The 26,258-nt window shown below is 39.0% G+C and overlaps 1 protein-coding gene across 4 annotated transcripts in view; it reads right to left on the reverse strand.

Annotated features, from left to right (window-relative positions):
* Positions 1-26,258, reverse strand: part of ENOX1 (ecto-NOX disulfide-thiol exchanger 1) — a 745,756-nt gene that overhangs the window by 340,513 nt on the left and 378,985 nt on the right. For all 4 annotated transcript variants that reach the window (XM_089668837.1, XM_089668835.1, XM_089668838.1 and 1 more), the window contains exon 4: positions 2,477-2,529. The gene's annotated coding sequence lies outside the window, so the exon portion shown is untranslated. The remainder of the gene's footprint in view (positions 1-2,476; positions 2,530-26,258) is intronic.

Consider the following 26,258-nt stretch of genomic DNA (forward strand, 5'->3'; position numbering starts at 1 on the left):
ATGTAAATTATTTTGTATTTTGGCAAGTCAGTATTGAACAACAGTGAGTAGAGAGCTTCATGGAATGGGTTTCCATGGCCAAGCAGCTGCATCCAAGCCTTACATCACCACATATAATGCAAAGTGTCGGATGCGGTGGTGTAAAACACGCTGCCACGGGACTCTAGAGAAGTGGAGATGTGTTCTCTGGAGTGACGAATCATGCTTCTCTGGCAATCCAATGAAGTGTCTGGGTTTGGTGGTTGCCAGGAGAATGGAACTTGCCTGACTGCATTGTGCCAAGTGTAAAGTTTGGTGGAGGGGGGATTATGGTGTGGGGTTGTTTTTAAGGGCTTGGGCTTTGTTCCAGTGAAGGGAACACTTAAGGCGTCAGCATACCAAGACATTTTTGACAATTTCATGGAACAATTTTGTGGGAACAGTTTGGGGATAGCCCCTTCCTGTTCCAACATGACTGACCACCAGTGCACAAAGCAAGGTCCATAAAGACATGGATGAGCGAGTTTGGGGTGCAGAACCTGGCCTGCTCAGAGTCCTGACCTCTACCCGATAGAACACCTTTGGGATGAATTAGAGAGGAGAATGCAAGCCAGGCCTTCTCTTCCGACATCAGTGCCTGACCTCACAAATTCTGGAATAATAGTCAAACATTGCCACAGACACACTCCTAAACCTTGTAAATAGCCTTCCCAGAAGAGTTGAAGCTGTTATAGCTGTAAAGGGTGGGCCAACTCAATATTGAACCCTACAGACTAAGACTGGAATGCCATTAAAGTTCATGTGCGTGTAAAGGCAGGTGTCCCAATACTTTTGGCAATATAGTGTATATAGTAAAATGAAAATCTCAACTGAACTGAACATTTGCTCACAAAAAATTATCTTATATTTATAGGAAAACTGATATTCTTTACTTTTCATATTAAGTGTAATGAACTTTGAACATACATTGTACACATGAGGGCACACAAAGTGTATCTGAGAAGACAGCCCAACCCTTCCAAATGAAAGAAAAAATTAGGTGTGCACATAAAGCAAGGGATAACAATAGGCAGAGGATCTAGCGGTGTAGTATGGTGCACACACTTGCAATACGCTTGTTCTTTTCCACATACTGTAGCAGTACTGCAGGCCTCCCTTAAATGATTGGTAGACATTGCTGATGTCTAACATGACCACAGCTGTCAGTGCACACTAAAGTGTATTAAGTGAAAGACATGTTGTCACTGTGTACCAATAGATGTAGTTATAGTAGACTAAGGACATTGCTATTAAATCAAGAACAACTTGAACTTGGAATGCAGAGGTTACCAAAAAGTGAAAACACTCAATTCAAAGAGTGTGCAGTTAGTCTTAAGCCTGATACACATATACTGAAAATCAGCCGGTTCAGCAGGAACTGGCCAACTTTCAGTACATGTGTACCGCTATTTGTTCAACACAAGCCAGTCTTTTAACCGGCTTCTTTTGAACAATTATTTATTTTATTTATTTCAGGTACTTATATAGCGCCGTCAATTTACGCAGCGCTTTTACATATATATTGTACATTCACATCAGTCCCTAACCCTCAAGGGGTGTACAATCTAAGGTCTCTAACTCACATTCATATACAAGGGCCAATTTAGACAGGATCCAATTAACCTACCAGCATGTCTTTGGAGTGTGGGAGGAAACCGGAGTACCCGAATGAAACCCACGCGGGCACAGGGAGAACATGCAAACTCCAGGCAATTATGTTGGAAAAGTCAATGGCTGCAAGAGCCGTCCCTGCCAGGACAGCCGTCCCTGCCAGGACAGCACAATGATTATTGCTAGTGACTATAGCCGCTGGCAATATTCACATCCTAAAAATAAGACATACTGGTTGTACCCAAGTCGACTGATAGATTGACTTGAGTACAATCAGCCTGCCCATACATGGATCAAATCTCTGTAGGTCCCTCCTGAACTGGCTGAGATTCGAAACATCTATGGCCAACTTAAGAGCACCACAAAAGAGATAAAATAAGATATTTCCAGTTAAACGTAGGCTACTGTCTACTAGCTGTATTAAACGCTTAAATGTGTCAATAGGGAAAATCTTGGGTTTACAAATATAACATTGCTATACACTATCTTTAGGTTCTTTGTTTTCTACTGTTCATTATACAATATGTCATCTGTTTTGATGAATGGCATCACTATTTGTTGAACAGACACGGAGGATGAAGACTTTAATGGCCTCGTGTATTCATAGTACAGGTGAATCAGCTATCTGAATATATTACTCATAAAATGAACAGCCTACTTACTATTAATCATTATTCATGTATAAAAGCTAGAGAGAGTAGACACCATTCTATAGGTACATGGAGCCTCCTGTATAATATAGCTGCTTTGAAATGCAAATGCCTGTGAATATTCATTATAAAACAGTTTCTCAGAAGCTTTCAAAAAAGCAAATACTTAACTACTCATGAGTCAGTTTATCACTTGCCTGTGCAAATATTCAGAAGTTAAATTCTTTCTTCAGTGCCGAAGTCAAAGAAGCTGAAAGAAACAATAAGTACATTAATACCATAAATTAGGAGATTGTTTGACTACAAATCATACTTTTTAAAGGATTAAAAGACTAGAAGCATAAAGACTAAAAGCATAAAAAGTCTATACAATGAATATTGTATAATTTTGCATAACTCTTTTTATATGAAAAACAATGGATCTATAAGCTTCTTAGAAAGCTAATTGCAGAATGCTAGAATTACACAATGCTCACTTTTACTAGTAACATTAATACATAATCATGCTGTCTGCTCTAACTGTTACAGTATTAAAAGTAGATGTAAACTCTGACTTACGTTTGCTAAACACTGTATATCAAACAATTACCATTTTTTTAAAAATAAAATACGTTTTCACCTTTTATCACCCTTTGTTGAATCCTAGTGCTGCTAATCTAGTCTGAACCCATCTGTGCTATCCAGGTAGGAAAATGTGACTGCGGACCACCAATCATAAGCAGCGGCAATATTCCCTGCCCCAGAGCCATGCATATATAACACCAAGTGTGGCTGTGGGGTGAGGAATGACTTGGCTTTGGAGGCTGCAGTGACAGCTTCCTGGAAGAGTAGCTTAGGTGGGTTCAGACTAGTATCCAAACATGTCTGAGCTCATCCCTAATTGTTAGTTGAAATGGACAACTGAAGATGCACAACTGGGAGAGAGGGACAGAGAGGTTATCCTATAATAGGAAGCACCTGACCAAAGACCTTCAAAGACAGGTCAAGTAGTCCTCTCCGCTCCTCCCAAAAACTTCTGATCTCCACCTCCTTGTGTCCTCCTCCTGTAGATTTAAAATGACTGAAAACGTTTTTTCAAAATCCCATTAATGTGGTTTTAAAGGCTGAAGGTTTTTTTTTTAACCTTCATGCATTCTTTTACCTTCTGAGTGCTGCTCCTCCCACAGTCCCTCCCAATACCTGAGCTCCCTCCCGATCCAGCGATGTGCATAGGAGCCTCGACTATCCCAGGTATCTCTCCTCATTGGCCGAGACAGGAGCGGGAGTCCCTGGCTCCCACTGCTTTCAATCACAGCCAGTGTGAGCCAATGAGGAGGGGGGGCGTGGCTCTATGTGTCACCTTTAGATGATCCCTGAAAACCTCTCTCTTTAAAGAAGCCTATCCTGCTTCTAACTAGTAAACTGCCTTTTATTTCCTCCATCAGCTCATCCCCCCACAGCTATTACCTTTTGTATCACTCAATCCTTCCTCCTAGATTGTAAGCTGTAACAAGCAGGGCCCTCTGTTTCCTCCTGTACCAAATTGTATTGTAACTGTAATGTCTACCTTCATTTTGTAAAGTGCTGCACAAACTGTTGGCGCTATATAAATCCTGTATAATAATGTATAATATTAATATCATAGAGTGGGGTTCGGGAGTGAGCATGCACCAGTGCCCCCCCATTGCAAGCGGCTTGCTACACGGTGCACTGGTCAAGTGGGAGGAGTGCCGGGGGTGAGGACCCAAGAAGAGGAGGATGGGGCTACTCTGTGCAAAACTATTGCATAGAGCAGGTAAGTATAACATATTAAAAAAGCAAACAAACTTTAATGTCACTTTAAGATGTTAACGAGATTTAAGTGATTGGGTTTACATCTACCTTGGGAACATGATGGGTCTGAGGGAGACACTACCTACCTTCTCTCTCTCTTTTTTTCCAACTTTGGCTAGAACTGAAAAGCATCTATTTTACTGTATGTCTATATTTACCCATTATTTGGGCAAGCAATTAATATTTGGTAGCCCGGTGTGTCTGTGAAATGGTTATATCATACAAAACACAACTATTTTACACAAACTTTCACACACAGCTAATGTGTAGTCATGAATAAAAATGTACCTGTTAATCCTATTCAGTTTTCTAATGAATAGGACGAGTTGTCATTTTACCTCTTTTTTTTTGTCTATTTTGAATAGAGTAAGGTAGAGGTATAACCGCTGATAGTTTATTTTTGTCATCTGTGTCCCACTGGAGAAATCTCCCTTCACTTCCATGTGCAAAGGGAGGGAATCCTTGGTTGTCACCAGGTTTATCATAACTAGTGTCCCTGTTAAAGGATCTCCCCTCTTCTTCTGTTCTGGTGACAACTAAAATTTCTTATTTCACTCTCCGTGATAACGGTCATCAGGTTGGGAAGAGAGGGTGCATCTCTAAAGGGGGCAAAGGCAGCAATAAAAAATGGATGGGTGTTGTAATCCATTTCCACAGTGCCCAAGCCTTGAACATTTTTTTGCCTTACAGTGTTATTAAACACACAACAGTAAAATCAGTATGTATATGCAGTAAAGCATACTTGTCATACTCTGGAACCTAAGGGGTTAATCTGTCTTCTCTAATCCTACCCTTCTTCCACAGTCCCCAGTCCATCTGCTGATGATACAGAGCAGTAAAAGAGACTCTGCACATGCTCAGTTTGGTGTGTATTACTATTATTTTTTTAAGGGGAGAAGGGTGCATGTGATCAGCACAGGGCCAATCAGAACTGTCCAGACAGAAGGCCATGGGTTATGCAGCCTCATAGGACAGTAAGAGGAGAATGAAAACTCCTCCTATAAGCTTTAACCAGTGCTCAGTCTGGACACTGATAGAAGTCAAGACTGTTATATACTGTTAATGAGAAAATGTATTTAGCAGTTTATATTTACTAAAATAATTGTATTTCCATGTTTTGTGGGAGACCAGATATAGTGAATGCAGGGTCCTGGGATTAGTAACTCTTTAGGTTTGCAGTCCAAAATGGCCTGTGAAGCCTTTACATGAATAAGGACCTTAGCTCACCCCATAAATACAAGAATGGCAAACCAATTAGCTGTGGATAGAAACCTGGCTTTATATAGGTTGCTTTGCATAGTAAAACATAGGTACTGACAAACAGCAAGTCTTTTCATGAAGGCCTGACATATCTTTTTCTCGCATACAGATATAGAATATTGTTATCTGGGGGCTGCTGGGTGAAGTACCTAGAAAATAATATCTGAAATGTTATCTATGTTGTTCATTTCCTTCAGTTTATAGCATCTCACAAGCAGTGACTTCAACAGATCCTGTTTTGTACAAAGTAATCATGCAATCTTTTGTGCACAATGTTAATATCTACTGTATATTTGTCTTGGTCAGCATTTTACACTAACAATTTAAAATAAAACAGAACAGTCCAAGCTTGCTTTTTAGACTACATTGCTAAATGAATAAAAAAAGAAACGGATCTTCCCTAAATTTGCATGGCCTCTGGCGACAGGCTTTTGTTTGCATTCAAACTGCTTCTCTTCCCATACAAGTTAATCAGAATACAAAAGCAGCTTGATGCTGTTTAGAAGGAGGTCAAATGCAAGTTAGAAGTAGGTCAACTCTACCCGTCAAGGAACTGTGAATGATCTCAGAAGCAACTCAAACTGATCTTAAATGCATTTATAATACACCTGAAAGAGAGCTGCATTTGCCAATTGCCACAGACCATAAAAGTGAGCCTGTGGAATAAGGGAGAAAATCTAAATAAGCCCACAGTTACACAGCAGGTACCACAAAGCTCCTGCTCATAACTTTACCTTAGTTCTAGTTGCTGGGATCCACCAATAAATTCCTCAAATTCCTGCACAAGTTTCAACATTCTGTGAAAGTTAAAACTTGCGAAAAGCTAAGCAAGCTCCCTCACCATCATATGACAGAGCTTGGTCCTGACAATTGTCACTACTAATGGTGACTTATAATTGAACTGTGATAGTGCAACGGGCAATCTGACACAAACTGACACTGAGGGGAACTGACTACCTGCCACTGACATCTCCAGTGACACTAATACAGTGATCAGTGATATTATACACTGTCACTGTACAGTACTAATGACACTGGCTGGAAAGGGGTTAACATCTAGGGTGATCAAGGGGTTAAATCTGTGCCTAACAATGTGTAATGTGTGTATTACGTGCTGCTATTACTAAAAGATCTCTTTGTTTCTCATCCCTGCTTTGCAGGGAGAAACAGATTGTTCCCTCTGTACAGAGCCTTGTGTCGGACACAGCCAATCAGCAGGTCCTGGCCATGAATTATTGGTTGGCCAGGACCTGTTGACTCACTCCCCCTGTTTGGAAGTAGTTAGGAAAAGGAAGAAGAATATTGTTAAAGGTTGGGATAAGGTTAAATCATATTTATTGTTCACGTAGGGGGTCAGGGGGTTTATTTTAACGTAAATCTGTACCGAGAGAAACATATAGGATGCCCTTGCTGACGTCTCCTGAAAATGCTAGGTGAATGGTTGTCATGCAGAACAACTTCAGTTATTTCTGAGTCATTAACTTGGAAAAAATATGCAGGCTAGGAATTCCAACTTTGTTTTTTGCATAATTGTTCCAGGCCTATCATTAAAGCCAGAGGATCACCATTTCAGTCTGGCAACTATCCTTTCAGGCAATGGCTGTTCCCAGTTTCCTCTCGGCACAGCTTTCCATTAAAGTTAAAGATTTAGATTTAGACTTAGGTTAAGTGTTGAGGATTGAGTTTTGTGATGTTCAATAATGAAAGCTCTGAACCCAAATGTACTGTACCATACCTGCACTCATCGCCATGAAATGATGTGCTGCTACACATGCATACGTACAGGATTGTGCAGCACTGAGCTAAATACCAATAGGTAATGACAATATCTCTCATACTGCGCCCAGGACCTATTAAGCACAAAACTCTAGAATATCCACAAGGCACATCATAAGATGCTCATGAGTGTGAATCTTAGTAAATGTCCTGTAAGTTCTTTTTCACATAGTCTTATAGGAAATAAAACCAATACTGCATGACATCCACATTTAACATAAATTTATGAGGTACATTAGCTCAAAGCAGAAACTTCTAAAAATATAGACTTTCATCTAAATTTATGAATGTGAGAAAATCATATTTTAAAAATTGGATATGCATATTCATTTCCCCTTTAAAGACTTTTCCCCATCATTTCCCACCCAGACAGAACAGTATGCAGTTGAAAAAGTGCTTGCTGGCCTTCAAAAAGTAATGATATCAACTGTAAAAAGATTACTATCTCTGGTAAATGGACATTTTCCCAGTGCCAGCTCAACATGATCACAGCCAAATCACATTACTTTACTTTTCTATGTTTCAGAAAGGAGCTCAGGGTATGGATGTTTGCTGTTAATTATTCATAAAACTGTATACAATGAAAAATCAGCTCTTCTGATTATCTCAGAACTACACGACTCATTTAATGGCACTGTACAAGTAGAATTATAAAAGAAACCTTTCTTTCCATTAATTCTAAAATGTTCATTATAAAAGGCTGCTGTGTAGTACCACGGGTACACAAACCCCATTTATTCTCAGCTTCCATAGCAATATATAAATGCAACTTCAACAAAATGCTTACTAGGTAGGATGGCTTTAAAGTATCACTAAACCCAAAAAGTGTATTCCCATTATTGCCTGCAAAGCTTGTTCCCCTTACTATGTGTGCTGAACATTTCTTTCAAACATCGATCATTAGATATTAAATGCCTGTTGACCTTGTAAGTTCCTAGTTCTTACTTATTGCAAGTGGCAATGTAATGGCAGTCGATCCTGAGTCTACAACATTGCCACTCTTTCTGTCCATGCTCGAACTATCACTATTGGGGTAGCTGTGCACACCCCACATTTAGCCACCCAACATGACACTCATGAAAGTAAGTGGCTCCAGCACAATGACTGGCAAGATGTGAAAGGGACTGCCAGTCTGCCCAATGTTCACCAGTGAGAAAATGAAAAGCATTGCATTTATTTTATTGAATTGATCATTTGCAATGATCGAGCACTGCTTCAATGCTCTGAACATACAATTTTATACTATCAGTAAAATGTTTTTTATTTTATTTATAAAACCCCACATGACCGCAGGAGCACCACTTGGCTCTGTACAGCCCTGGGCAAAGGTTAAAAATGTCCTAAAATTATCTCAATTGGATGCATCAAATGCGGTCTCTGAACTCCACCCACCAACTGCTTGTTGTGGTGAAAAGGTAAAATGGGGAACATCACATGACCAAAACATACAAAGACCCATCAATATATTTTATATTACCAAAACAAGGAAAACGATAGAAAGTTATATTAAGGGTATAATGTGGCTTGATGTGGTTTACAAATGGTTTACATATACTTTAAAGTGATATTAAAGGCATTTTATTTTTACAATAAACATGTTATAATTACAGTAAACATGTTATACTTACCTGCTCTGTGCAATGGTTTTGCACAGAAAAGCTGGATCCTCCTCTTCTTGGGTCTCCAGCCAGCTCTCCTTGCCCCTCTCTCCTGCCAAGTGCTCCCTGAGAAAGCAGCTTGCTATGGGGGCACCCAAGCAGGCTCTCTCCTGGGCCACTGCGTGTCCATGCACATGCAGAAAGTGGCTTCGCCCCTCCCCCTCATTTGCTCACTGGCTGTAACTGACAGCAGTGGGAGCCAATGGCTGAGACAACAGCCAATGAGGAGGGAGAGTCCCTAGAGGGCCAAGGCTCTTGTGTACATCACTGGATCGCGATGGGTCTCAGGTGAGTATAAAGAGGGGGCTGGTGGGGAGCTGCACGCACAAGGTTATTAGCATGAAGAAAAAAAAACTTGAGCCTTTACAACCACTTTAATATTAACCACTTGCCCCCAACCTCATAGCAGATGTACGTGATTTTGCATTTCCGGGTAGGGAGCGTGCGTGCCGCCCTACCCGCGCTGCTATTGGCTCCTGAGGATGTCAATCCCCGGGTCCCGGACGGCAATTTTTGGCTGGGACTCGGTGATCATCAGCGAAGCTGTCAGCATGCACAGCACAGAGATAGAGAGCAGCAGGTCTGCTTAGTAAAACAGCACACAGTACACAATAAAATCACTCCCTAACACACAGTTAACCCTTTGATTGCCCCAGATGTTAACTCATTCCTGACCCGTGTCATTAGTACAGAGTCAGTGCTTTTTATTAGCACTGATCACTGTATTAGTGTAACTGGAGATGTAAGTGGCAGTTAGCCAGTTCCCACCCAGTGTCAGAATGCCCGCCGCAGTCCAACTATAAGTCGCTGATCGCCGCCATTACTAGTATAAAAAAATAAATTAAAATTCCAGTATATATACTGCCATTTGTAGATGCTAGAACTTTCACGTAAACCATTTAATATACACTTATTGGGATTTTTGTAGCAAATACATTTTGCAGAATACATTTTGGCCTAAATTTATGATGAAATTGTATTTTTTAAAAAATTTTATTGGATACGTTTTATAGCAAAAATTCAAAGATATTGTTTTTTTTTCCAAAATTGTCAGTCTTTTTTTGTTTATTTATTTATTGGATACGTTTTATAGCAAAAAATAAAAAAAAATGCAGAGGTGATTAAATACCAGCAAAAGAAAGCTCTATTTGTGGGGAAAAAAATATACAGCGTTGCATGACTGCGCAATTGTCAGTTAAAGTAATGTAGCGCCGTATCACAAAAAATGGCCTGGACAGGAAGGGGAGTAAATCTCCTGGAGGGCAAGTGGTTAATAAAATCTAATCAGAAGTGTCCCTATGTGAACTTTATGTAGCCTTTGGGGATTCTTAACCTAAAATTAAAATTAGGCCAATTATTGCCCTTATTCCCTTGTGAGCTTCAAAGTATCGCCCCCCCAACTCTTTTTCTGGCTGTATAATAGTACTTTATACCTGTTTTAAGGCAGTGACAAAAGTGACATTGATGCTAAACAGGTTTACCTCCATAGTCTTGGAACAAATATGCAGTTGTGGAGTCAAAGACTAGCAGTGTCCATCTGAGGATTCTCAGTCAGATATTTTAGACACATAGCTATCTTGGCAAAAATAAGGTACATGTCTATCGAGTGCAGACGAATTTCCTTTGTAAAACATTCCCTCTGAAGCTGCCCTGCTTACAGGAACATGCAGAATCTGACATTTAGCTCTAGCCTTTCATTATCAGGTGGAGTATTAGCACACAGTGCTGCAATAGATACTATTCTGTCATCTGGATAGCCAGCTGCGTTAATGTGAATATAAGTGACAGACAACCTAATAGCCAAAAGATATAGTGATATACTGCCTTGTACTTCTCCTAAGCAGAAGGTTAACAGCCCTGTGCTACTTTCTCTTATAGCCTTTTCTCACTTCTTCTCTAATAGGTTTCAGGCTCAGTGCAATGTCAAGGCACATTTTCAAGAATGAGGACATATTTTATACTGCTGACAGGCTGCTTAGCTCTTAGATGCTTGTAATAATTTTCCAACATATTTACTTTCAGGTGAATACATAGTGATCAATTCTTTATACCCATGCGATGATAACACTAAACATGACTTGTGCATTAATACATAAATGAATCTTCATTTAGTTAAATGGTTGTCCTTTACTTGGTGAATGTAAGGAATCTACTGCAGACACAAAAGCAGAATTTACTCTGTGGCATACACGCTTGAGTATATGGCTATATAATACAGATTATCATATTAATCATAGGCAAGAGATTCAAGAAGAAATATACTAAGAAAGTGGAAAGGCATTAATGGTCTTTTTGTCCTAAAAATGCTGGTTGCCTGGGTGAGAAGTTGAATCAATATTTCTATTACTTTCAGAGTCACCAATACAGAATAAGTACAGTGTATCCAGAAAGTATTCACAGCGCTTAACTGTTGCCACATTTTATGATACCGCCTTATTCCAAAATGGAATAAATTCATTTTTTTTGCTCAACATTCTACAAACAATACCCCATAATGAAAATGTGAAAGAAGTTTGTTTTGAAATCTTTGCAATTTTTTAAAAATAAAAAACAAAACAAACCACATGTACATAAGTATTCACAGCCTTTGCCATGACACCCAAAATTTAGGTCTGGTGCATCCTGTTCCCACTGATCATCTTTGAGATGTTTCCACAACTTGACTGGAGTCCACCTGTGGGAAATACAGTTGATTGGACATGATTAGGAAAGGCATAAACCTGTCTATATAAGGTTCCACAGCTAACAGTGCATGTCAGAGCACAAACCAGGCCATGACGTGCAAGGAATTGTCCATAGACAGGATTGTACCAAGGTACAGATCTGGGAAAGGGTACAGAAAAATTTATGCAGCATTGAAGGTCCCAATGAGTGGCCTCCATCATCTGTAAATGGAACAAGTCTGGAACCACCAGGAATCTTCGTAGAGCGGGCCGCCCAGCCAAAATGAGTGATCGAGGGAGAAGGGCCTTAGCCAGGGAGGTAACCAAGCACCTGATGGTCTCTCTGACAGAGCTCCAGTGTTTCTCTGTGGGGAGAGGAGAACCTTCCAGAAGAACTACCATCTCTGCAGCACTCCACCAATCAGGCCTGTATGTTACAGTGGCCAGATGGAAGTCACTCCTCAGTAAAAGGCAAATGGCAGCCTGCCTGGAGTTTCCCAAAAGGCACCTGAGGGACTCTCAGACCATGAGAAACAAAACTGTCTGGTCTGATGAAACAAAGATTGAACTCTTTGGCCTGAATGCCAAGCATCATGTCTAGAGGAAACCAGGCACAGCTCACCACCTGGCCAATACCATCCCTACAGTGAAGCATGGTGGCAGCATCATGCTGTGGGGATGTTTTTCAGTGGCAGGAACTGGGAGTCTAGTCAGGATCGAAGGAAAGATGAGTGCAGCAATGTACAGAGAAATCCTTGATGAAAACCTGTTCCAGAGCGCTCTGGACCTTAGACTGGGGAGATGATTCATCTTTCAACAGGACAATGACCCTAAGAACACAGCCCACATAACAAAGGAGTGGCTATGGGCCAACTCTATGAATGTCTTGGAGTGGCCCAGCCAGAACCCAGACTTGAACCCGATTGAACATCTCTGGAGACATCTGAAAATGGCTGTGCACCGACGCTCCTCATCCAACCTGATGGAGCTTGAGAGGTACTGCAAAGAAGAATGGGAGAAATTACCCAAAAATAGGTGTGCCAAGCTTGTAGAATCATACTCAAACCGACTTGAGGCTGTAATTGGTGCTAAAGGTGCTCCAACAAAGAATTAAGCAAAGGCTGTGAATTCTCATGTACATGTGTTTTTTTTTTCGTTTATCTTTAATAAATTGCAAAGATTTCAAAATGAATTTCTTTCACGTTGTCATTATGGGGTATTGTTTTGTAGAATGTTGAGGAAAAAAATTAATTTAATCCATTTTGGAATAAGGTTGTAACATAACAAAATGTGGCAAAAGTTAAGTGCTCTGAATACTTTCTGGGTGCACTGTATTTACAGCGTGTACAATAAGTGTTGAACACATCACCATTTTTCTAGCCAAAAGAAGAAAGAAAAAAAAAAAAAAAACACTGCTGCTAATTTTCCACTATGAAGTGCACCTGTACAAAAAGAGACATATAAACCGCCATTGCTGACTACCTTCTCAATATGCTAGCTGCCTGGCTACCATGCTGATCCATTGGATTCAGTACAGTCTGAGTTATCAAAGTGGAACATGTAGAAGATTAAAATGAACCCAGAAGTCCTGATCTACAGCAGGTAAAATAAGTATTGAACACATCATCATTTTTCTCAGTAAATATATTTCTAAAGGTGCTATTGCTTTTACCCATCATTCAGTTGAGACTGAACCAGCTGATATTAATTTGCACTGACAAGGGGCAGGATTGCCTTCTAATTACTTATATATTTCAGCTGGTGTCTTCCATGCCTTATTGCACCTCCCTTTCTTCATGTGTTCAATATGTATTCCCTGTGTCATTCCATTTTATTGCACATAATTTAATTTTTGAACTTATATGTTCTGGTTTCTTTGTCTGTGTGGATTGCATGGGTTGTTACCGACATGTGGTGAAAATTTCACGTCAATAGCACCGTTAGAAATATCTTAACTGAAAAAAACGATGACGTGTTCAATACTTCTTTTACCTGCTGTAGATTAGGACTTCTGGATAAATGTTAATCTTCTACATGTTTCACTTTGATAATTCAGACTGTACTGGATCAGCATGATATCCAGGCAGCTAGCATATTCAGACGTTAGTCAGCAATGGCGGTTTATATGTCTCTTTCAGTACTGGTGCACTTCATAGTGGAAAATCAGCAGCAATGTTTTTTTTCTTCTTTTGGCTAGAATGAAGAAGGGTTAGAGCCTCAGTTTCTGTCCCTGTTGGGGAGATATTCCCTCACTTTCTGTTCTTATGACAAGAAGTCACCAAGACAGGAAATAAAGGGCATTCTCCAAAGACAATACAGACACATTTTAATTTACAGGTGAAACTCAAAAAATTAGAATATCGTGCAAAAGTTCATTTATTTCAGTAATGCAACTTAAAAGGTAAAACTAATATATGAGATAGACTCATTACATGCAAAGCAAGATAGTTCAAGCCGTAATTTGTCATAATTGTGATGATTATGGCTTACAGCTCATGAAAACCCCAAATCCACAATCTCAGAAAATTAGAATATTACATGCAATCAATAAAACAAGGATTGTACATAGAACAATATCCGACCTCTGAAAAGTATAAGCATGCATATGTACTCAGTACTTGGTTTGGGCCCCTTTTGCAGCAATTACTTCCTCAATGCGGTGTGGCATGGAAGCTATCAGCCTGTGGCACTGCTGAGGTGTTATGGAAGACCAGGATGCTTCAATAGCGGCCTTCAGCTCTTCTGCATTGTTCGGTCTCATGTCTCTCATCTTTCTCTTGGCAATGCCCCACAGATTCTCTATGGGGTTCAGGTCAGGCGAGTTTGCTGGCCAATCAAGCACAGTAATTCCACGGTCATGGAACCAGGTTTTGGTGCTTTTGGCAGTGTGGGCAGGTGCCAAGTCCTGCTGGAAAATGAAGTTAGCATCCCCATAAAGCTCATCTGCGGAAGGAGGCAAAATCTCCTGGTAGACAGCTGCGTTGACCCTGGACCAACACCAGCAGATGACATGGCTCCCCAAATCAACACAGACTGTGGAAACTTCACAATGGACTTCAAGCATCTTGCAGTGTGTGCCTCTCCATTCTTCCTCCATACTCTGGGTCCTTGGTTTCCAAATGAGGTGCAAAAGTTGCTCTCATCAGAAAACAGGACTTTGGACCACTGAGCAACAGACCAGGTCTGTTTTTCTTTAGCCCAGGTAAGACGCTTCTGACGTTGTTTGTTGTTCAGGAGCGGCTTGACAAGAGGAATATGACATTTGAAGCCCATGTCCAGGATCCGTCTGTGTGTGGTGGCTCTTGATTCACTGACTCCAGCCTCAGTCCACTCCTTGTGAAAGTCCCCAACATTTTTGAATGGCCTTTTCCTGACAATCCTCTCCAGGCTGCAGTCATCCCTGCTGCTTGTGCACCTTTTTCTTCCACACTTTTACCTTCCACATAACTTTCTACTAATGTGCTTTGATACAGCACTTTGGGAACATCCAACTTTTTTTGCAATTACCTTTTGAGGCTTTCCCTCCTTATGGAGGGTGTCAATGATGGTTTTCTGCACAACTGTCAGGTCAGCAGTCTTTCCCATGATTGTGATTCCTACTGAACCAGACTGAGAGACCATTTAAAGGCTCAGGAACCCTTTGCAGGTGTTATGGCTTAATTAGCTGATTAGAGTGGGACACTTTGAGCCTAGAATATTGCACCTTTTTACAATATTCTAATTTTTTTGCTATAAGGCAAAATCATCACAATTATGACAAATCACGGCTTGAACTATCTTGCTTTGCATGTAATGAGTCTCATATATTAGTTTCACCTTTTAAGTTGCATTACTGAAATAAATGAACTTTTGCACGATATTCTAATTTTTTGAGTTTCACCTGTAGACACAACCTCTGTTAGCCTTTTCTTTTTTTTATTTTTATTAAGCAAGCAAGCATGTATTCATATGGCTGTAACATTTGGCCAAAAAACATGGCATGTAGACAAATGACACAGTAAGAGCCACTATATTTGGCCATAAGAACATGAAACTTCTATCACCTAGTTATAAACCCCCCAGGAAGGGAGTGATTTATGTTGGATCCAGCAGTTAAGGTTCTGACCTATAATAATCAAGAAGAGAAACTGGAGGTGGTGGTCTGTTGCATACCATCAGGAAGCTGTTATCTATACTCTGCTGGTAATAAACAACTGGACACTCTCCACTCCTAAGTCACACATATACAAGTGGCATGCATAAGTGCCACTGCGAGGCGGGGAATGCCTCGGTCACTTTTGATTGACCCAGTACTGTGACAATGAACTGGTGGGATTGGTCAGGTGGGTTCAGAATAGGAACTGAACACACCTGAGCTCAATCTCTAGTTGCATATCCACTGGGAGATGAGTCCTTCAATCTTCTGTCCTGGTAACAAGTGGTTACACAGAACAGGAAGAGATGGTAAAACTCTTACATATTTAGAAAAATAAGCATTAGATAGTAAATATCTCTTATTGTGAAAACAATCCATCATCTGTTCATAGGACACGGTTATGAAAGTCTTTCCCACACATAGTGTTTTGGAAGAAATATATACTGTAAACTATAAGAAATATATATAAGGAAAGTTTGATCTTTTGGAAATAGAATACATTATCCAAATCTATACTGACCACAAATTTGTCTTCCACCAGGGACTGGCATTTTAAATTAAAGGCCACCTTGTAAATCTACAAGTTCACATATATGACTTTTTTAAAGAAGGCTAGCATCTACAGTGAATACAGAATCCCATTTCCTTTAATCAGCAGTATGCCTCTTAGAACACCTAATTGTGCAGCACAATGTCTTGCATGGATGTCCACTCAGATACCCTCAGGTTGATTTAATATAAGAAAGAAGCGTGAGACTTGATTACTAAAGTCCATTAATCTAGATGGCTGATTATTTGCATGAACTAGAGGAAATGACACATTCCTTTGATAAGACAGTCCTAAAAGACATAGATTTAAAAAAGAAGTGAGAAAGACAGCCAGTTTTGCTGTCATGATAATATACTTACCAAGACATTGTCAACAAGGATTTTAAACTGCACACTTCATACACTCTGTTTATAGGCAGGATTCCTTTCCTTGCTGGATTAATTATTAAGTGTTCTGTCAATAGCCATTTATGTAGTAAGAAATTAATTAATAGTATTTACATAACTGAAAGCAATCTAGGAATGTTCCCTTCCATTAACGTAAACTTCAATGGAACGCCAAAATCAAACCAGGAAACTAGTCTGAACACAATCAGACTCATAGGTCAGTGAAAACAAAAACTTAGAGTCATCTATAGAAACCATTCATTTTTTACTTTATTGTAGTCAATTCACAGAAATATGAATACTGATACATGGTTTGTCCATCGATTTACCCGTTACCCAAAACAACTACATTCACGGCATGCTGTTCAAGATATCAGTTGCATTTGGTTGTACTCTCAACAGAAATGTGAAGCCACCAAATGGCTGGTGTCCGAACTGATCACATGTGCAGCATCATGGCAACTGCACATCATGCAAAAGCTAAAATGACAGCCTCCTTGGCTGTAAAGGATGTTCCACTTTGACATTTGAATTTTCTCATTAAACTGACCAGTTTAGATATCCTACAAGAACTACATGAACATTCTAAATTGAAACCAACTCCACAAACAGACAAACTGCTGAGCTGCAACTGTCTTAATAATTTATACTTTGTCACAGTTACAAATAAGATGACAATATAGTCTTTCAAGGGATGTTTACATTGAGTTTCTTTTCTAACTCAAATTTCAGCATTATAATGAAGACCTCAATGCATAAACTATAGAAGTAATGGAATTCTGCAAACTGCACCCTGGGTAAACATTTAGTATTTCTCTCTCCTGTCTTTACAATGCTTATATAGTCATCCAAACAATAAAGAAACTCTCAAGAGTGTATCTCGAAAGAAATATTAAGGACCCCTGAAGGAAAGAAGAGAGATGTTGAAAACAAGCAAAAAAAAAAAAAACCTTCCAAACCTGGAAGAGGGAAGGAGGAGGGGGAGGAAAACGTGGATAGATGGAAGAAGAAGAAAAAAGGCATTCACAATTGTTCATGTGAGCTTATTTTTAAAGGTTAAGTTCACCTTTATAAAAAAAATATTAAATGCACATCTTTTTTTGGAAGGAAAAAAACGTGCATTTATTATGAGACTCTAAAGCACTTCAGCAGATCACGGGTGCAGTGTCAGGCTCCTGCAGACTTGAAACAGAAAAATTCTCCTGTACTGCCTATATATAGCTTTTTCTTCTCTCGAGCTGCCAGCAAAACACTGTTATGTGTTCTCACCAGGGTGGATAAAAATCAATGATTTTTTTTTTCAATCTGATTTTTTTTTTTTTAATTTAAATTGGATTTTTTTTTATTTTTATCATATTTATTTTATTTAAAATGCTTTTGGAGTAAAAAAATCAATCTAAAGATAGTTTTCTATTTAAGATACATTAATAATTTAGTTTATTCAGCATGAAATGGAGCTTAGTTATGTAGCATGAGGCTGTATATTCTGCAATATTTACATTTTTGGTAAACTCATTCAATGAATCCAAGCTCTGCAAGCTGAGATAACATGCACTGCATTGATGCATTCACACAATTTCACAGTAACCATGAGAAAAAACATGAAATAAAAGAATTTGAGTAGTTCTCTAGCTATGTGTGATTAACCTATTAACCTAAAATCGGTTCTAATACTGCTGTTTTACTTACCTGACAGCTTATTATTCTAAAAAGGAAACCTTCATTTGGTTTGCAAATATTAAGGATTCTAACTACCAGCAAGAATGAATCAGATTTCCTTACATTTAAAGAGCACCTGTCATTTTAGATCCATCATGGCAGCGCCTTTTAGCAGGCATCCACTCACCTGCTGCCGCCACGTCCCTCACCTTGTTGTGTCACTGCCGCATCACCACCCATCCCATTAAAGTGAATGGAACGGTTGGTGAGTCAACAGCGGGTCAGAGGAGGAGCCACTGCAGGACAGAGATGACAGTTGCTCTTTAAAAATTATGATTTAAATTGAGCCTTTTCACTAGGGATTTAAATCAAATCCACCCTGGTTCCCACATCAAAAAACTTGTTGTAAATGTTAGTGTTGCACTGCTCAAATCAACAACCAAACTATAGTGAGTCCACCTTACTGCCAGTACCTCGTAGGCAGTTACTGAACGGCAGGAAGAGTCTCTGTGAATGGATGATACAGCTATGTGGGTGAAGCCAAGAAAAGGCACACAAAATTCAGAAAGTGACAGGAGTCGGCAAGTTGAAGAACCCTGTGATCCTGACAGATTTTGTTTCTCTAAAATACAAATACACTGTTGCTCAAAATGTTAAAGTAGTACTAAAGTCTAAAAATCTTTTACCTTAATGCATTCTCTGCATTAAGGTCATAAAACACTCTACTGCCTGTCACAACCCCAACCCCCCCCAAATCCGCTGCCCCTACTTCCTGCTTTCACTGAAACTTTGCCCAATGGAGCCTACTGTCATCAGTCAAACTCCTACGAAGGGAGAACAGATTGTGGTTTACCAAATCTGTGTGTGTCTATGGACACATGAAGCCTGGGTTAGGAGCACTCATGAACGGGAGCTGTCACAGCATCTGGATTAATACAGGAGGCACTTGGAGGAAGGATCAGACAGTGCTGGTGAGGAACTTCCAGAAGGGGAGGAAAGCAACCATTCTATGCAATATTGTTGCACAGAGTAGGTAAGTGAAACCTCTTTTTTATTTAAAAAAAAGCCTTTAGTATAACTTTAATGTTTCCCTATTATTTCAATTGACTAAATTTTATCACCCTAAGATTAGTTTGATCAGATGCTTTACAAGCCAGTAATGCCTGTAAACAACAAACATAAACCTAAGTGGCAAAATCCTCATTGCTTCTAGTTGCATACACCATAGAGATGATTGGGAAATGGAAGTTCCTCCTTCATCTCTATGGTAAGCCGACTTGGCAGCCCACATCAGTCCAGTGGAACAGGAGAGCCCGGGAAAGGTGGCAACAAGGGGGGAGACCCCTACTGTACTCTGTAAAAATAATCAGGTGGCTGTAAAGCCACTCGGATCACCTTTCCATTAAAGATCATCGCCGGCTCTAAAAAACAATGTCAGGATCATCCTGGTAGAACCAGAGAAATCTGAGGAAATACAGCTTTGTTACGAATGCAACTAAACAAAATTAGCAAGTTGACGAATCGATCCGAAACAAAACAAATGTTTTTGTTCAGCATATGTTTATAACATACTGAGAGGGAAATTTGGAAGGCCTATGACCTCTGGTCTGTGCAGCCAGCAAGGATCAAGCTAAGAGGCCAAAATAAACTTTGGTCTGGCTCTGGGCCTGCATAGCACCCAGGAAAGTCAATTTGCAGCAAGTGATTCAGCAATGGACATAATAAATATGTATTTTTTTAAGTAATTAAACCACAGGTGTGAATCTTCAGAACGTGTCATCTTATCAGGCAAATAAGAATATGTTGGCAAGGGGATATCTCATCAACCTCTATTTAGACTGAAATAACCAGTAACATAAAATAAGTATTACTAGGGAAAAATGTCAAACTGTGATAGTGTATAGGTAGTCAAATAACTCTGTACTAAAAAAAAAAAAAAAAATCTGTAGCACTGTTCTGATTTCAGGAGAGCTGATACATTATCTAAATGTAACCTGTTAACATTTTTAGCTCAATTTCTGAGTTTGGTAAAGCAGCTTGTAAGCAAATTAGCTGATCTGCTGAATCAGATAACTAGAATAAATTTGACACTTTTTGAAAAGTATATGCAAAGCCAAAACTTTTTATTTTACTTTCGGATAAAGTAGGGAAGGCTTAAAACCTCTGTCCTTTTATTTTTTGCAGTCAGATGTAAATGATGGTCAGTAGAAAAGAAAGATACATAAAGTGCTACTAAACCTAGTAAAAGCAGTCAGTATATGCAGTAGAGCATGCTTGTTCTACTCACTGTCTAACCTAAGGGGTTAATCCTCTGCATTGTGTAAAAATGCGGTTTGATCCTGACTTCTCTGATCCTCCTTTTCTTCCAGTGTCCCTCTCTTATCTCCTGATAAGACATATTGTGTGGAGACACTCTGAACATGCTCAGTTTGGTGTGTATTGCTAGAGTTTTTTTTTCCCTTGGGAGACTGTGATCAGCACAGGGCCAATCAGCACTGCCCAGACAGAGGTCAGGGGTTCTGCATCCTCCTGGAGGAGAAAAAAAACTCCTTCTACAAACTTAAACCAGTACTCTGCTGGACACTGATAGAAGTCACAAGACTGCTATATACTGCTGATGAGAAAAGGTCATTAGAAATTTATATTTACAAAAATAATTGCATTTCCATGTTCTGTGTACTGTGGGAGACCAGATAGAGTGAATGCAGGCTCCTGGGTTTAGTAACACTTTAACAACAGATAGCAGAGTAGTAGTATATACCCTGTACACTGCCTTTTCATGCAGGAATGGGGGCAGTAGTTGAACAGCTATATTCTGAAAGCGATTCCAATTACCACTTGAGTTCAGGAGAGATGCATCTCAGAACTTATGTTTACTTATTTTTATTGCATTTTGCCTGAAACTGCAAAAGATAACATATTTCTATACATGTTTAAAATAAGCAGCAGACTGCAATTATGAAGAAACCGATGTACTGTACTCTAGATGAGTAAAGAATGCATATTCTCCGGCTATCATTCTTCAGCTTGTATTCCACGCACTTTTGTTCCACATTTCTTCAAAAGAATATTGATCCTAATCATAAGAAATGTTTCCATTTATGTACCAGTCACAGACAAATGAACCCCTGCTGAGGCCCACAAAGAAGAAAAACAGCTTGAAAACCATGATCATTTAGCTAGGTGATGAGTACCTAATCTAGTTTGCTTGATAAGGATGACAGAAAGATACAAATAAAACTTACCCACAGCAATTTTTGAATATCATATTTTCTAAATTTATAAGTATGGGCTCCTAGGAAAACAAGTTTGTTTTGATTATTTTTTTGGCTTATCATTTTTACACCTCCTGATTAAAACATCTGCATATCAGTAATGTCCCTAGGCTTCACGCTCACAGGTTAAGGCGGATTACTATTATTACATGGTGAGCAAACCAGGAACTCTAGGCTGTAAACGTCTATGCTGAGCTGCAATCAACAACGTGCTGTGTGCTACTGGGCACGGGGATTATTTACACCAAAGCATCAGATAATCTTCATACAATTACAGCTAAAAATAAAATAAAATACTGCAATTGAAAAATTGTATACAAGTAAAACAATGCTACCTTTCACTTTATTTATATTTTATATTAACTATCTTGCAGTGTCTGTTATATTAGCGCTCTTCTGCATTAGTGAGAAGCAATTTAGGATGGCGTTTCCATCTTAGGGAAGTGGTGTAATTTGTAGAAAAAACCTTTATTCTTCTGCCAGAAACCAGGTGTGCAGTAGTGTGATTTCATTCCTTCCCAATCCTCTCTCTCCTATTTTATTAGCCACTTGCTATTGCTTGTTAAACTAAATGCTACTGTCAAATAAATGAAAAGGAAGAACACAAGGCAGGTTCCGTGCAGTAATATGCCCCACCTATTTACAAATGTAGGTGAAATGACATACTAGACATGTGCGATTTGTTTCGTTCCATATCGAAATTGGGACTGAATTGTTATTCTGAAATTTTGCTGTATCCGATTTTCTGAATTACAATACTGTAGTAACAAATTTAAATGAATTTGAAATAACAAAACAAAATTTTGTCCGATATAACAAATTATCCAAATTCAAATCGAATTTGAAAAGGAATTTGAAAACAAATTGGAAATGTAAACATACTGCTGATTTACTTCAAGGATTGTGTGTATTAGAATATAGCCATCTATTGAAATTAAAATTTAGAAAAGAATAGAATAAAACAGAAAAGAATAAAAAATAACAGAATAGAAAACAAAAAAAATAGAATAGAGAAGAATAGAACAGATTAGAAAAAAAATAGAATAAGAGAGTATAGCCACCTTCCGAAATCTGATTATCGAAATTCAAATAGAATAAAATAGAAAGAATATAGCTATATTCTAAAATTTAAATTTAGAAAAGAATAGACTAAAATAACAAAGAATAGAAAAAAAAACAGAATAGAAAATAAAAGAATAGAATACAGTAGAGAAAAAAAGAACAGAACCATTTGGCTGTCTTCCAAAATTCAAATTTTGAATTTTTAATAGAATAGCGTAGAATAGTATAGTAGAATAATAGAACAGAATAAAAAGAATATAGCAGTCTTCTGAAATCTGAATTTCGAAAAGACTAGAACTTGCTATTCTTCAAAATAAATTTTAATCGATTCAATATTTTCAATTCAAATTTGATTTGAATACTTTGAATTCACTGGAAATTTAAATCGGGTTGAAAACAAATAAACGAAACAAAATGAATTTTGTTACGATTGCAACTAAACAAAAATAGCAAGTTGACGAATCGATCCGAAACAAAACAAATGTTTTTGTTCGGCATATGTTTATAACGTACTGAGAGGGAAATTTGGGAGGCCTATGACCTCTGGTCTGTGCAGCCAGCAAGGATCAAGCTAAGAGGCCAAAATAAACTTTGGTCTGGCTCTGGGCCTGCATAGCACCCTGGAAACTTAGAAGAATGTGGCAAAAAAAACCCAAAAAAACAGGGCCCCGAGAAAATTATCTAGATCATAATGCCATTCTTTAATGCAAGTTAAGCTTTATGAACTACAGAACTTACAGTTTAAAAAGAACATTTTTATGCAGGTTACATAAAAATGGCATCAAAAGTTAACTTATGGTAAGCAGTGAATCATTCATATTCACCAGAACTTAAGCAGGCCATAGACGAGTCGCAAACCAAACAAAAATTACTGGTCATTTATTTTTCACATCATTAGTTTGCCAGCTGCAATGCTATTATTGTGTCACAATTGAAAATGCTGGATCCAATATCCTGGATTTTGTTTAAAAATGAAACAAATGATGGCGCAATTGTATGGCCATTTTCTTTTTTCGATCAATATAACATTTGGTTTTGGTTGGCCTGAATTGTGGCACAATCCTGAGCAGACTACAGGCAATTACATGTCTCCTTTGCACCTAGAGACAGACTGGGGATTTAATGAAGCTTAAGAAAAACCTATGCCTAATTCAGGCAAGCATTTGTGTCAGTTTCTGTAGCATTACTGATACCTACATCAAATTAAGATAGCTCTAATTATTGCCACTTTAAAAACCTGTCGCTATGGCAGCGACAGAGTCTTAAAGGAACACTGCCAGTTTGCAGATTAGGACTGACAGAATAATTTGTCGCCAGGATCACCTCAACCGAATGGTTTGCTGTCTCCCTGATGCCAGGGTTTGGCATGTGGTGGACCAGGTTGATAAATTACTGGGAGGGGCTGGGCATGACCCAGCTGTCTTGGTCCATGTTGGAACCAATGACAGAATACATGGAAGGTGGAGGCTTCTTAAGAATCAATTTAAAGAACTAGGCTGCAAGTTGAAGGGAAGGACCTCCATGGTGATATTCTCTGAAATATTTCATGTGCCATGCGCAACTCAGGAAAGACGGGGAGATTAGAGAACTAAATGCATGGCTAAAGACCTGGTGTAAGAGGGAAGTATTTGGGTTTCTAGAGCACTGGGCTGACTTTTCATTGGGGTGCAATCTATATGCTAGAGATGGTTTGCACCTAAATGGAATCGAGGGGGGAGGGAGAATTAGATTATAACGGGGCAGACAGATCAGACAGGGGTCAGTACTTATTGGTGGGTGGAATGGGGAAAGATGGGGGGAAGACTATTGCAGATGATAAGAAGGTTCCCATGTTACAAACAACCAGTGGAATTGGTTATGAAAATTTGTATGAAAATAAAAAATATGCAAAAAACATGTGCACAAGGTGTCAATGAATTAAAGTGTTTGTTCACCACCAATGCCAGAAGTCTGCCAATCGAAATTGGTGAGTTGGAAGCTTTGGTGCATGAACAGAACTATGATTTAATTGGTATTGCTGAATCTTGGCTTCATTCTTCACATGACTGGGCCATTGATATTCCTGGCTATGTTCTGTTTCGGAGAGATGGGGTAAATAGGAAAGGTGGTGGTGTCTGTTTCTATGTCAGAAGTGATCTCAGAGTGAGTGTGAAAGAGGACCTAGTTGATGGAGAGTGTGATGAGGCTGAAGCATTATGGGTGGAACTGCACATGGGGGTGCGTAATACAAAGGTAATCATTGGAGTTTGTTATAGGCCTCCCAGTGTTAATGAGAAGGTAGAGAGTCCTTGCACAGATTGAAAGGGCTGCAAGGGCTGGGACAGTGATAATAATGGGGGATTTTAACTACCCAGAAATTATCTGGAGTAATGGTACTGCAGGAACAGTTAAAGGGCAAACATTTTAAAACCTACTACAGGACAATTTTATGGTACACTTCATAGAGGCCCCAACTAAGAATGATGCTCTCCTAGACCTGGTAATCTCAAACCATGCGGAGCTTATTACAAATGTCCATATTAAAGAATATCTGGGTAGCAGTGACCATAACATAATTTCATTTATTATTCGCTGTAAACAGCGAGCACATACGGGAAAAATAAAAAAGCTCAATTTTAAGAGCTAATTTTCCAAGGCTGAGAGCTGTTCTCCAAGACTTAGACTGGGAGGGAATATTGGCATCAATGAACACAACACAGAAAAGTTCTTCAGAAAGACTGGATGTGAACACACTGCAAAATATATTCCCATGGGCAACAAGTTTGAAAGGCTAAAAATCAAACCTATGTGGCTTACGGCCAAAGTTAAAAAAGCTATAGATAATAAGAAAAGAGCTTTTATTAAATATAAAAATGAAGGAACGCTATCATCGTTTAAACGTTACAAAGAATATGACAGAATATGCAAAAAGGAAATAAAGGCTGCAAAAATTGAAAATGAACAACATATTGCGAAAGATAGCATGAGCAACCCCAAAAAATTCTTCAAATACATTAATAGTAAAAAGGTCCAGTCCGAGCATGTAGGCCCTTTACAAAATAATCTAGAGTGGGTGACTGGGGACAAAGAGAAGGCAAATATATTAAATACCTTCTTCAGCTCTGTGTATACAAAGGAGCATGGGGGAGATCTTGTCCATATTGACATGGTATTGACACAGCTCCAGATGATCCACATTGGCTCACAATTGATATGATCCAAAAATATTTAGACAGAATAAAGGTGAATAAAGCAGCTGGAATTGAGCTCTGTCATTTCAAAGCCATTGTTTCTAATTTTTAGAGACTCTTTAATGACTGGCATAGTACCACTGGATTGGAGTAAGGCCAATGTGATGCCAATATTTAGAAAGGGGTCAAAATCTTTACCAAGTAAATATAGACCTGTTAGTTTAACTTCTATAGTTGGGAAGATAGTGGAGAGTTTAATAAAAGACCACATAGATGAGTGGAAAAAAATATTTTAAGCAATAGACAGCATGGATTCATGAAAGACAGAAGTTGTCAAATAAATCGGATTTCTTTTTATGATGAGGTGAGCAAAACCTTGGACAGAGGGGTGGCGGTGGACGTGGTATACCATATTTTTCGCTCCATAAGACGCACTTTTTCCCCCCCAAAAAAGGGGGGGAAATGTCAGTGCGTCTTATGGAGCGAATGTAAAGCAGCCGGTCCGGTATTTCTGCCGCCACCATGTCAGAATACCGGGCCGGCCGCTCAGCTGTTCTCTCCTGCAGGGCCTTA

Source organism: Staurois parvus, unplaced genomic scaffold (genome assembly GCF_062004578.1).
Source record: "Staurois parvus isolate SC_StPar_1 unplaced genomic scaffold, SC_StPar_1.0 ptg000064l, whole genome shotgun sequence".
In the NCBI taxonomy this organism is placed as follows: Eukaryota; Metazoa; Chordata; class Amphibia; order Anura; family Ranidae; genus Staurois; species Staurois parvus.